The sequence below is a fragment of the Capsicum annuum genome, chromosome 5 (genome assembly GCF_002878395.1).
Source record: "Capsicum annuum cultivar UCD-10X-F1 chromosome 5, UCD10Xv1.1, whole genome shotgun sequence".
Taxonomy (NCBI): Eukaryota; Viridiplantae; Streptophyta; class Magnoliopsida; order Solanales; family Solanaceae; genus Capsicum; species Capsicum annuum.
In genome coordinates this window covers 180736018-180748263 of record NC_061115.1, presented here as the reverse complement: position 1 = coordinate 180748263, position 12246 = coordinate 180736018, and the positions used below count along the sequence as shown (strand labels likewise).

Sequence of the window (12246 nt, the reverse complement as noted above, 5' to 3'; positions counted from 1 at the left end):
TGTAGTAGATCCAAGCTCATCAATTTGATGATGTTGGTTTGAGAGTGATTTGGGATACGGTGTTGAGTGGTGAGTTTAAGGAAGCCTTACTAGACTCTGATGGTGTTTTGGGGATTAGAGATTGAGTTGGTTACCACTCTCCCAAAACCACTGCCTCCCTTCCCTCATCGATTAAAAAAAAAGGCTGATGACACAAAGTTTAACAAATTTATGGCGATGCTGAAATAACTGACGGTGAATGTTCCTTTAGTGGAGTCACTAGAGCATATGCCTGGATACACTAAGTTTATGAAGGACCTTGTGACACATAAGAGAACATTAAGCTACGAACTAGTGGATAATCTTCACTATTATGGCACCATTTCGACAAGATCCTTGGTGCAAAAGAAAGCAGACCCAGGAGCATTCACCATCCCTTGTACTATTGGGTCGCTTGATTTCGCTAAGGCCTTATATGATCTTGGAGTAAGTATTAACCTGATGCCATTTGCTGTTTACAAGAAGTTGGGTTTGGGGGACCTTACACCCACAAATATGTGATTAGCGATGGAAGACAAGTCAGTGAAGCAGCCACTAGGGATATTGTACGATGTGCTAGTAAAGGTGGCCAACTTTATTTTTCTTGTTGATTTTGATATTTTGGATTGTAAGGTGGACTTTGAGGTACCCATAATCTTGGGTAGACCTTTCCTTACAACCAAAAGTATGCTTATTGATTTGCGGGCTGATGATTTACTGTTCAGACTTTATGATGAGGTAGTTTAATTTAATATTTTTCCAGTCTATGAAGCAGCATAAAGAGATGAGTGTATTCTCTATTATTGATGTTTATTATGAGGATGAGCGAGAGGTGTTGACGAAGAGAAATTTGATGTTGAAACTTTGACTGCGGTCTTGATGAACTTTGATAGCAAAGGCATTGAAGAATATGAGAAGACAGTATGTGCCCTAACGGTAATGGGATCATATTCATATGCTTCCAAAAAGCTAGATTTGGACCTCAAAAATCGTCCAACACCATCGGCTAAGCCATTTATTGAAGAGCCACCAGTGTTAGAGTTGAAGAAGTTGCCGGGCCATCTATGGTATATGTTTCTAGGAAGTGGAAACACTTTACCTGTGAATATTGCAGAAGATTTGGGTGAGCAGTAGGTTGAGGTACTTATCTCTATGCTTAGGAGATACAAAAGGGATATAGGCTTGACTATTGACAATATTATTGGTATTCCTCTAGGTATTTGCACTTACAAGATTCAGCTTGAGGAAGATCGCACACCAACCATTGAGCACCAACGCCGCCTTAACCCACCAATGCAAGAAGTAGTTAAGAAGGAGATCATTAAATGGCTTAATACAAGAGTTGTATACCCCATCTCTAATAGTAAGTGGGCAAGCCCCGTCCAATGTGTGCCCAAGAAAGGGGGCATGACTGTAGTGGCAAATGATAAAAATGAATGTATTCCACTCAAGCCTGTGACTGGGTGGAGAGTTTGCATGGACTATCGTAAACTCAACTCATAGACTTTAAAAGACCACTTCCCGATGCCTTTTATGGATCAAATGCTTGATGGTTAGCGGGAAGAGGTTGGTATTATTTCCTAAATGGGTATTCGAGCTATAACCAAATTTCTATCGCCCCAGAGAATCAGGAGAAGACGACGTTCACTTGCTCGTATGGTACTTTTGCTTTCAAGCGGATGCCGTTTGGCTTGTGTAATGCACCCGTTGTCTTCCAACGGTGCATGATGTCTATCTTTTCCAATATGGTGGAAGACACCTTGGAGGTATTTATGGATGACTTCTCAGTGTTAGGTGATTCTTTTGAGCTATGTTTAGTAAATCTGAGTAGAGCATTACAGCGATGTGAGGAGTTTAACCTAGTGCTGAATTGGGAAAAGTGCCACTTCATGGTGAAGGAGGGCATTGTCCTTGGTCATATAATTTTAGCCAAGTAATTGACGTTGACCGGGTAAAAGTTGAGGTTATTGAGAAACTACCTCCTCCCATTTCAATAAAGGGAGTTCGTAGTTTCCTTGGTCATGCGGGGTTCTATCGTCGATTTATAAAGGACTTCTCCAAAATTGCAAATCCACTTTGCAAGCTTTTGGAGAAGGAGGCCAAGTTCTCATTTGATGATAATTGTAGGAAGACATTTGAATGCCTCAAGGAGAAATTAGTTGATGCCCCAATAATTGTTGCGCCAGATTGGTCGATGTTGTTCGAAATCATGTGCAATGCAAGCGGAGTGGCGCTTGGGGTTGTGCTTGGCCAAAAGAAAGAAAAGTTGTTTCATCCCATTTACTATGCAAGCAAGGCATTGAATGAGGCTTAAAAGAATTATACTGTTACTGAACAGGAACTTCTCACAGTAGTCTATGCATTTGAGAAGTTTTGTGCTTATCTTTTGGGGACCAAGGTGGTGGTGCATACAGACCATGCCGCTTTGAGGTATTTGATGGAAAAGAAGGATTCTAAGCCAAGGCTAATCAGATGGGTGCTGCTTCTTCAAGAGTTTGACTTTGAAGTCAAAGATCGAAAATGATGTGAGAATCAAGTTCTAGATCACCTGTCCAGACTTGAGGGAGATCAAGCAGTCAAGCATGAGCTTGAAATTAATGATACATTTTTGGATAAGAAAATCCTGGTTGTTGTGCTCGAAAGAGTACCTTGGTACGCGAACTTTGCAAATTATGTGGTAAGTGAGATTATCTTGAAGAATCTTTCTTTTCACCAAAAAAAGAAGTTTCTCCATGATGTTACACACTACTTTTGGGATTAGCCGTATTTATTTCGACATTGTGCGGATAACATTATCAGGATGTGTATCCCAGAGATGGACATGCTGAGTATCCTGGAAGCTTGTCATGCTTCCCCAGTCGGAGGTCACCTACGAGAAAAGTGCTGCAGAGTGGTTATTATTGGACGACCTTATTCAAAGACGCATATGAGTTTGTGCGGAGATATGACCAATGCCAGAGACAAGGGTCAATCTCAAAGCACCATGAGATGCCCATGACAAAAATGATAGAAGTAGAATTGTCAATGTCTGGGGCATTGACTTCATGGGGCCCTTTGTGAGTTCTTATAGGTCGAAATACATCTTGGTTGCCGTCGATTATGTGTCTAAATGGGTTGAGGTTGTTGCCTTGGCTGATAATAAAGGAAAGAGAGTGGTTGCATTCCTTAAAAAGAATATCTTCTCTCGCTTTGTGGTACCACTTACCATCATAAGCGACGATGGATCACATTTTTACAATCGAGTATTTCGGGCTGCCTTGGTGAAATATGGTGTTAAGCAACACAAGGTGGCAACTCCATATCACCCACAAACTAGTGGGCAAGTGGAGATTTCAAATCAGGAGATAAAAGCTATTCTTGCCAAAACGGTGAATGCAAGTAGACAAGATTAGTCTGGGAAGCTGGATAATGCCTTGTGGGCATACATAATGGATTTCAAGGCACCCATTGGCATGTCACCTAACTAATTGGTCTATGACAAGGCATGTCACTTGCCAATTTAATTAGAGCACAAGGTATAGTGGGCACTCAAGAGGCTAAATTTGAATTGGAATGAGGCAATAAAGTTGCGACTGGGGAAGCTGAATGAGATGGATGAGTTTTGTCTTAGGGATTATGAAAGATCAGACCTATACAAAGAAAAGATGAAGAGGTACCGCGATCAGAGGATTGAAAATTGCAACTTTCAAAAGGGTGATTGGGTACTCTTCTTCAATTCCAAACTGAAGCTCTTTCCAGGTAAATTTAAGTCAAAGTGGTCTGGCCCATTCAAAGTTAACCAAGTCTACTCATCTAGAGTAATTGAACTTAAAAATAAGAACGGAAGTGTCTTCAAGGTTAATGGGCAATGAGTAAAGTTGTATATCGATCCCATGGACTCGGTAAAATGCTTATCTACCATCTATCTTAATGAAGTCTGAGTAATCGAGATAACTGAGCCATGACACGATAATAAATTAGGCACTAGTGGGAGGCAACCCACAAAGTGTTTTTGTAAGCGTAGTTAGAGTTTATTTGTTATTTTGTACAATTTGATGCGTTGTGTAAGTGTGCAGGAACACAAATACAGGAAAAAAAGTTGAAAAAGTTGGGGGATGTCCGACGGAAGGCTTGATAGGCCGTCAAAGGGATGACGGACCATCGCTGGAGTTGTCAAAAGGAACCCAGAAACCTGATCTACTGGAATGAGACCTACGGACAACTTGATGGATCGTCGCACCCCTGATGAACCATCGCTATCACCATCGTACCAAGGCAGATTGAATATGGTTCTGGTAAGAACGACAATTAACCTGATGGACCATCAGACTCCTGATGAAACGTCGGGTCAACCATCAACTTAACCCTAATTTTGATGGGTCAGGTCGGTTCAATTTCATGATGAATAAGCCTTCCTTATCTGACCCAAAACGGCTTTAAATTGATAAAGAGAAGTGGTTGAGTACGTTACCAACACTTCAAATACTGCACCTATTTAAATTCCTCTGCGTTCAAAATACCCAAGAGCATTCATATCCTCTTAGGACTTTCCTTCCTCCCCTTTCTCTCCTATTTAAAGCTCTCTCTCTTTCTCTTCTTCACATCAGAGATCAAGTTAGCAATCACTGATAAAAGCTTTAAGTCTTCTTTTGTTCTAAGTTTGCAAAGTCAAACTAGTAAAGTAAACTGCAGAAACAAGGTATGATCACAACCTTACTCTTCTTTTCAAATTGGTGAACATGAGTTGTGTAAGTTGATGATTATTGAAAGGAATTTCATTTTGTTTTTGCTTTTTTGTGATTCTGATTCTAATTCCAACTTTAGTGTACGCAGTTCTAGGTGAAGTCTGAGTAACCCATGGACCAAAATTGGCAAAATTTGTGCTTAAATACTAAATTAATTCCATAATTGTGTGTATAATAACTTAAAGTACACAAAGTGTTCGACGAAATGCCAAAGTGAAATTTGAAGTTGAAAAGTGAGGCTGACGGCCAACTTGACGGACCTTTAGATCCCTGACAGGCCATCAGGTAGACCGTCGCAATGTTATTGAGTCTGATGCTTACTGGTTCAGCCACGATGGACAACTTGAAGAATCATCAGAACCCTGATGGACCGTTGGGTCAACCATCGCAAGGTTATTTGATAAAAGACTCACTGGTTTGAGGCTTAATGGTGAGGGTGATGGACAGTCGCAGACTCACTATTTCTGTCTGATTCTGAAATACAAACTGATTATTTGTTCCTTTTACAGGTGATATGGCATAAAACTTTCCCTAACCAGAGACGATGGTAGAACACAACAGGGAAGAGGCAATCCAGTAAAGAGTGAGGAGGCACCTGCCTTTAACACTCGGCAATGAGATAGGGTACCCCCAGCACCCTCCCATTTAAGGAGAAGGGTAAAATCAACAACAATAGTACAAGTTCTAATCTCAATGAGGAAAGGGTCAAAACCTCTAACCCTGACCAAGTTGAGGCAATGGAACAAGAGGATCCAAATGTCATTAGGTGCAAGGACCCACAAGTGTGGGAGGTAGTTCGATGGTAAATAGAGGGAGCACGAGAGCATTTCCTGGATAGGCTGGAACCAACAGTAAGCAGACCAATAAGGAGGCCCATCCATGATGAGTATCAGATTGTCACCACTGAACTGCTTGAGTACCCAAATCTGGAGCAGAGATTCAATAAATATGAGTTATCTTGGATGAGAAGGCTGTCTGGGACATACCAACTAAACCTTGTTCATAAGTTCTTTGCCAACTACCTGGCATTGCTAGACAAAGATTGCCCCCAGGGTGTGAAGATCAATGACCTGGAAAACTGAGATGTGGTTTTGGTGCGTGAAGTGAACATAGATATTTCAGAACGCAAGTTGAACAGATTCCTGTTTGGTGCTGAGTATGAGATACCTGCTATGATCCCAGATCTGGAGCACCGAATGTTCATAGCAAACCAACAACGACCCTGGTTGGCCCGAGTATTGACAGATAATGGAAATCTAGTGTGGCTGCATAACCCTCATGAGCAGATAACTAAGTCATCCCTAAGTTGTAGGGAGAAATTCTGGTGGGAAATTGTAAGGTTGAGATTGATGCCAATAGGCGGCGATGCTAACTTAGAGATTCAGAGAGCGGTATTGGTTGCTGCCTTGATTGAGGGGCTGAAGGTAGACTTCCTCCATACTATTGCTGATGATTTATTTGCCCGCGCACACAAGACATCCAGTTCTCTACCATTTCCATGCCTTATCACGGAGTTGTGCAAATAGGCAAATGTGATTTTGATTCGTGAGGTGGATAATGAGGTTCGTGCGAGTCACAGACAGGATATCGAGAAAACAAAAGATGACTCAAAGTACGAAATGAGAGTCAACAACCCTCCCGTCTATCAAACTTAGTCAACTCCAGCTCCTGGGACTTTGGATGTTCCCTTAGGTATGCCGTTGCCTATCAATACATATGTACCACCAGATTTTGTATCACCTACCACTTCTATAGGTTTAGCCTCTATACCGCCAATGGATTAGACTATAGATTCTGCATCTGTCCCACCTCAATATTCTGAGTACAGGCTAACACAGAAGAATTTTTCCAAGACTATTAGAGCACAAAAAAGGTTCGAGAAGTAACTAAGCACATGGTCTAAGCAGTTCAGGCCTTTTGTTGACCATATTATAGCTGAGGGAATTTGTTCTTTTTAGTACATTCAGATCAGGATGGACCATATGGAGGAGCGTGTCAACAAAAGGCTGGATGTGATGTCTATTCCAGTTTTTGCTCAGTTCATGGAAGAATTTAGGCAAGCACAGGCAGACATAGCAGAGATGAAAATACAACCATAATAGCCCACTTTTGACCCTGCTCTAATTATCAGTGATAAGATAAAGGTATTGTAGACTTAACGGGTATGCCACTAAAATACAAAGGTAAGCAAGTGGATGAAAGTACTGACAAAAAACAGCCAAAAAAAGAAGGCGAGAAAAGATGACTCCTGAAGAAAGGTATGCGAGATACTTGAGGAAAGCTGCGAAGAGATCAAAGAAGGATGAAGAGTTGAGGAAGAAAAAAGTTGTGGGTGAAGCCGCAGGAGTATCGACCAGTTCTGCCCCACCTAGGGGGCCAATTCCAAACCCAATTCCTATTGATATACCTCCGAGCTAGGAGGACGCTGATTTGAGCACCCCTACCACCATACGGGTCAATGTCGTGCACCTGAGGCCAAATAAGCCTCACCATATTTGACTGATGCTTCATCAGACTAAGAGGCTTTACAAGTATTCCCCTTCTTTGTACTTTATTTTAATTCATTGAGGACAAAGCATTCATTTTTAGTAGGGGCAAGTATAGTTGTACCACAGGGTTTTTTGTTGTTTGTGTTCTTTTCTTCCCATGTGCTATCTAGTAGAACCGACATATTTAGGTTGCATATTTATTTTTCTTGTGATGTACATATTGTGTCATGATTATAAGTATGTTATTTATGTTATTTTCCTCCCTTTTAGAACCATTTTGTATGTATGAATGAAAAATGACTCTGGCAAAGTACTTTGAACATGATTGTATGACTATTATTTATTGTGACTTGGTAAATATATTGAACAACCATTTGTGATTCTATAGTTGGAATTATGATGTAAAGTGAGCAAGACCATGTGAGGTAAATCCTAAGAGTTAGTAGAATAAGTGTTAACTCATTGCCTATGTGTGTGAGTGTTTGTTATAGTTCTTGCATAGTGTTACATCTAAAACTTGACTGGTTTATTTATGTTGTTTTGTGATTGACTAAATAAGATAGGATAGCAGGCCTCCTTGTACGTTTAGTCCACTTAGCCAAAAATAATGACCCACAAAAAGATTTTTTCATTTTTGAACCCCTTTTGAGCTTATGTTAGTTTTTATTCATTCCCAATAACTCTGATTAACTCTCTTTAGGATGTTAGCACCTAACTTTGGCCCTAGTCCAATATTGGACATTGTGCACCTTAACTTAGGTAAAACGCCTAAGTTGAGAGTGGCTATTGTTAGGATGTTAGCAGTTTGATGAAGGTGGTCTAGAGTTGAAATGAAATCATATTCGGCCCTTATCTAGTTAGATATTGTGAACCTCAACTGACTGCATCAGCATAAGTTGACGATGGTTGTGCTGAATTTAAAAAAAATTGGGATTATAGCGAAAGCGTGGATGAATAATAGAGATTGTAAGTGAGCTAAAAAGCAGTAGTCTTGGTAAGTAACAATCAAGGGCAAAGAGAGTGAAGTCTGAATTTTAAGTCACTTTTTCCAAAATTCGTCCTTACCTAGCCCTAGAACCTCATTACAAGCCTTAAAAAGACCTTCTTGTTCTTTGCGAATCAATCGTAAGGGATCATTAGATGATAAGGGCAATCCTATGGGTATGTATGCTATGTTTACAACTTTGTTTGTGAGAGTGAGAGTCTTAGTTTCGTCCACAGGTTAAATTACTAGAGTATGGTGGATTTCTTTGACTGTGAGGGCATATTGAGTTATACTTATTTTTGCTAAATCTTTGGGATGTTGTGTCTATGGTTATGTTTGTATTGAATTGTAAATAATGCCAGCTATGGATCCTGATATGTTGAGACCATATGAGCAAGATGATAGTTGAATGGTTGTATGAAGTTTAGTTTAACAGTTGAATGCCCGTCACTATGTTTGTTCATGCATGTGATTTGGTGTTGAGTTGCTTGAGGACAGGCAATTGTATTTAAGTTGAGGGTGTTGATGTTCTGTCTTTTGACGGAATATTTTATACCTTTTACAAGGGATAATTGGGCATTTTGAAGCAACTATTGTTGTATTTGACACTAGATTTTAGTATTTTCAGGTCAGAGACTTAGCTGGAGATATAACTTGGAGAAGCAAGAGAAAAAGAGCTTTGATGATCAAACCGATGAACCATCAACTATGTGACAAACCGTCAAGATATTCGTCAACGCCAAGCAGAATGAGAAGCATGGCAGACCATTGCGATGGACCAAGCGACGGACCGTTAGAACACTGACGGTCCATCAACTCAAAGCAGAATGAGTCAACCTTAGTGATGAAGCGATGGACCATCAACCCAGCGACGGGCCGTCAACCTGGCCTTCGAAGGTAAAACAGAATACAACATCATTGGAAGCCTTGTGACTAACCCAGCGACGGACCATTAAGGACTTGAGGGGCCGTCAACTCATCCGTTAAACTTAAAACGACAATTCGAGTTTTGAATTTTTAAACCCCAGTCCCTGAAAACATATAAATACCTATTTTAGGTTTTATTGACGGATCATTATGATATTTTCCATTTTTTACAATGGATTGTAACACATTATTCTCCGAGATTCAAGCTACCATTGTGGATCTAGCTATTTTATTCATATTATCACTGAAGATCAAGAACAATTATTGGAACTTTTGGAAGTAATTCTCTGAATTTATTTATGAATAACACAATGACTACTTCTTCTTCTTTTGAGATGTGTGGCTAAGCTCCCATAACCCTAGTTATGCGAGCCTTGATGTGAATAGCTGATTGGGGTTGTGAAAATACTTAACTTCCCTACTTAATTGAGATTATATAAACCCTTCTTCATATTAACAACCATTCTTGGTTGCAAACTTGAAGGGTGAGCCCAAGAACATCACTTGTTTGAGTAGAAAAGTGCATGTTGGGAAAAGAAGAGGTTTACATGGAATCCAAAGGCGTTAACCATTGAGTTATGGGTTGATGCCATAACAGGATTAACCCATATGAGAGACTAGTTGAATAAACCAACGTATTCTTTAAGTTTGAAAGAATTGAAGGGTAAACTATCCATTTAGGTTGAGACACAAATGGGTAAACTTTAGAATTCAATAACTTTTACAATTGAAGTTATAAATTGGAAACTTAAGATAACTCACAAACCCAACTGCTGAACATCTTGGTGAACATAACTCTAGTTTGTCTACTCTCATTGAATTAACACTTGCAATAAAACTTACTAGTTGGAACACAATTTGCTACAAACATCTGAATACTGTTGACAAGTCAAAACCCCCTTTACTCCGAAACCTTCGATCAACAGTCTATTAATAACCATAACACTTAGTTTGCATAGTATTCCCTATGGGATTCGACCCTAACCTAGTTGGGTTCTATATTTGACAGCGACCACTTATACTTTCTAACGAGAGTTGTAATTTGGGCGTATCAGTAATGAGTACCGTTTGGTATTTGAGTGATGTTTTTTTCCCATCTATTGAACTCTAAATCATCTGCCGATTTATGGATTTTGTAATAGCATAAGAATGCAGACAAGAAAAAAGGGTTGATTCATGATCAAACTATTGTATACAATAAAGAATAAGATGAAATCTTTCACGAGGTATAGGTTTTTTTAACTTTTGTGTTTTGCCTTTCTGCTAACTGTCTCTGATTCTTCCTTTATTGCTTCTTCAGTTAAGCTCTTGGTCCTTCAATTTTCCTTTGCATACACGGCTGGTTAGGACTGACAAGGTAAGTATTTTTCTTGTAGTATCAAAGATTTTATTTATTTTATTGTGGTGGTTTATATTTAGTCTATATATGTTGATTTCCTGCAAAAGAATACACCAATGAAATGACACTCGCATACATACTCGAATCATTCAATTAGGATTGTGGTTAAGATAAATTAAAGGTTCTACTACATAACTTTGTTGATATCTTTCTAAGAACGATGGTTTGCATTTGTAAAACAGTAATAATTTTTGACTCAGTGCTCAATATATATAGCCCAGAACTTTAAAAGTGTAGTTGTTAACTATTTGTTGAGAGACCATGTGTTGGCTTTTTGTATCACTCTATACAACTTTTGTGGAGTTTCATGTATCGGGAAAGCAAACCTATCTAGAAAAGGGTACAAAATTATCCCATGGCAAGAACGTTGAGCTGATGTGTGAGTTAGATGTATATCATGGTTTCAAACCTTGTAGGCAAAAACTTGTCATTTAAGTAGAGAAGGGTAGAAGGGTAGGTCCATTATCAACCGAGATTCGAACAATGTTCCCTATGCTACATAAACAACAAAGTCTGTTGAGGTTGTGAAGTCACTTAGTCAAACTAGGAAACTATAAGGAAAGGGATGCTAAGGTTATGAAGTAAGGCCGCCTTAAGGATAGATGGAAAGGTTCATTATCTACCGAGGTTCAAACCGTTCTCCATCGGCTCTCGAACATTCTATTAAAAAGGGAAAAAAGGGAGAGGAGGGGGGCATTTGAATCAAAGGTATAATGCTATCTTTTTTCCGTATGTCCCTGGTTTTTCGGAACTGGGTGATATACCTTTAACAACAACATTGCTATTCCTTCTTCCATCCATGGATAAGTTGAATAGTTCAATGTTAACATTGTTTTAATTCTTCTGATTATATACAATCCATGCTCTAATAATGTTATTATTTTTTTTATTACTTTTCTATTACTACTTGCTAATTAATTACTGATCATGATTGAAACACTTATTCCTTTCCTAACATTGCAGATAAAATATTACCGGCTAATTGGCTTGGTAATGGCAAGAGATACAAGCAAAATCCCAATCTTTCGACAGAAATTACATTCTTTAATAGACGAGTGATGATTTGACGAGAAATTCTACCTTATAATCGGTTCAATTAGACCTAGGTGCCTTTAAAAGATGAACAGTTTACTACACAATGCCTCAAGTTGGACATAAAGCAGTAATCTATATTTTTGGCAGATACGTGTTGATCAGGTTTGCGTCACATCTATTCAATAATCATCATGAAGCATTTTAGTTGGTTTTTATTAATTATTCTGGGAAGTATGTAGCCTGTGAATACTTGCTTTCTTAAGTTCCTCTCAGAGACAATCTGAGTTTGAGTCAAGTCTACTCTTTTTTGTTCTTAATCTACATATATGATATCTTTATAAGGGTTTTCCTAAATTTGATTTAAGTTGCTGGGATTGGATTTTATAGGGATATAGGCCTGTATTTATGCTGGGAAGGATGTTAATCAAGTGAGTTGAAAGGGGAGGAGTGAAGCATGTTTTCGATGCTAAGCTCTCCAATTCTTTCTCAACTAATGGTGTCCTGGATTTTAGGTTGGTTTCATGTTCTCCTTTATCTAGGGTAGTGTATAGCTCTCCAATTCAGAAATTTGTTTAAAATATAAATAATTACGGTAAGAGGCATCTTTCGATGAACTCATATATATACTTATACTTACTATATAGAAGAAGCAGTTTTAGGACGACCAAG

The 12246-nt window shown here is 39.0% G+C and overlaps 1 pseudogene; it reads left to right on the top strand.

Annotated features, from left to right (window-relative positions):
• Window positions 1–957: 957 nt before the first annotated feature.
• Window positions 958–3410, top strand: LOC124898567 (annotated as a pseudogene).
• The last annotated feature ends 8836 nt before the right edge of the window (window positions 3411–12246 follow it).